The following is a 2252-nucleotide window of genomic DNA, read 5'->3' on the forward strand; positions in this document are numbered from 1 at the left end:
TAATATATTGCTATGAAAGTTAACAGTTGAATAAGCTTTAAGACAGTTGGCCAATTATGTATATACCTACAGATATAAATATTGGTACATACATGAATTTTTCACATTTATATATATGTATATATACATATATATATTTGGCTATATTCTTGATTGAGATAAGAATTTTAAGATTAGAAAAATATAGACCTAAAAGTAGTCATTCTCGTTGAAATTAACTGAGTTGTCATCTAACATAACTAGTGACTCTACATCTATAATAAAAACTTTAAAAATTGAATACAGCTATGACATTTTTTGGGACTTATTAGCCTAATGCTCAAGAAACAGTAAATGGAGATGATTTACCTGGAGAATGTGAGTGGCATTCTCACTATATCCTTATATTGGCATTACTGTGAGGGTCATTTACACACACACACATCCCCCCACATCCCACCACACCCACATCCATACCCACACCAAAATGCTTTGGGAGCGCTAAAGTGCTACATAAATTTAAAGTATTCTTTTTTTGCTTGAATAAAGAAAACAGACTTACATTTTGGACATGCTAGTCAAGCCTACCCTACAGCTGAATTAATCCATTTTCATATTTTCAGTGGAGCACCAGCTATTTAAACACTATATTCAGAGTAGCAGTAGTAATAAAACAACAAGAAAAGAACCTCTGTTAGCACTTCCCTCTGTATATGAAGTGAACAGAAATGTGATGGAGTACTGACATTCATTTCACTTTGAATTAAACACAGCATCACCATGAGTCTCAAGAGACGATATTAAGTTTTGTGTTTGGGTAATTCTGGGAATTCTACAGGCAAGGGTAGAATTATATTTGGTTGGCAAAAAGCCAGTTAAACTTCACACTTGTCCTAGAAGTAGGTGGTCAAAACCTCAGTTCTTGTCATCAAACCTATTGGCCATACTTGCTTAAACCATCTGGGTCTCAAATCTTTTGTGTTATTCATTTTGAAAATAAAATAAACATTAAGAAATGAGATAAAGAAAGGCAAAGACTTAAGTCTAATGAAAAAGATATCAAGTTAAAATCGACCTAAGGGAAAAGCAGGTCCAATAAGACAGAGCACATCAAATAAAAACAAAGAATAGAATTAAATTTTCCAAATGTCATCATCAGATACACACACAGGCACATACTTTTTTTCCTTCAGTTATACTGCTTTATTTCAGGAAAAGGACTCGGAAACCAAGGTAAAGAGGAGACCCGCTCACAGCTTTCTCCCTGTTCTGCTTAGAATACATGCTATAAAATTTCTAGTTTTCACAATACATGTTTCAAAAGAAGCCTTCACTTTTTGTCAAAGGAAGTACATACTCCTTGATACGTCTGGTTTTGCTGTAAGAGTATATAATGCCTCTCTCTAATAAATTTAACCACAAAATTTTAAAAATGTGTCTGCATTCTGCTAATTTATAAAAAGCAGGATGCTGTCAGATAAAATTTCATGAAAATGATCTATAAACCAGACTGTCAAAAGTGAAAGGTACTCAGGCAGTACTTAGAGGCAACAAATACATGAAAACCACTGGAAAGGGTTCCTGTGACTGCGGTAAAACAATGTACTGTCATGGAGCTCACATTACCTTGATTTGCAAGTTACTGTGAGGTCACAGGAAATCCCAAAATGTTTTCCACATTTTCTTTTATACATTTTATGTCAAATTTCCTGCAATTGAAATCATAAACCCTCCTACTGCTGGAATCTCTTCAGAAGGAAAGGAGATCTTTTGACACTCCCCCATGAACACCTAATAACTCAATTCCTACCCGTGTAACAAGAAACTGAAAGACAGAATTGAAAATGGACTATGATAAGGCTGAAATGTCAGATGCCCTAATTCTTTCAAAATGAAAACCAAACTGATGTCATTAGAACAACTCAAAAAGGGCATTTAATCTAGTGACAGCACACTTTTCTCTAGAATAAGAGATAACAGAAGAAATGATAGACTGTCCCAAGACAGAAACTCACCATTTCCCCAAATCTTTAATCAAAATGTATTTGTGGCTTTATGGTGTAATTTTAAAATGGCATCTTCTATATGGATATCCTTAATAAGATTCAAGCTCCCGACAACCATATTTTATTGTCCTGGCTATGTTTATGAAAGGATAAGTCAGATTTAAGTAAAATGCTCAAGTTTAAAATATTCTCTCAAGATTAATCACTCAAAACTGTGGAGTTTAAAAACAGCTTTTAAATGGTCAAATACTATTTTAATAGAAATCA

The 2252-nt window shown here is 33.7% G+C and overlaps 1 protein-coding gene across 1 annotated transcript in view; it reads right to left on the bottom strand.

The window, feature by feature from the left end:
• The window catches only part of ATP8A1 (ATPase, aminophospholipid transporter (APLT), class I, type 8A, member 1), a 292825-nt gene that overhangs the window by 44843 nt on the left and 245730 nt on the right, over positions 1–2252 (bottom strand). The window lies entirely within an intron of this gene.

This window comes from Mandrillus leucophaeus, unplaced genomic scaffold (assembly GCF_000951045.1).
Source record: "Mandrillus leucophaeus isolate KB7577 unplaced genomic scaffold, Mleu.le_1.0 Scaffold865, whole genome shotgun sequence".
Taxonomy (NCBI): Eukaryota; Metazoa; Chordata; class Mammalia; order Primates; family Cercopithecidae; genus Mandrillus; species Mandrillus leucophaeus.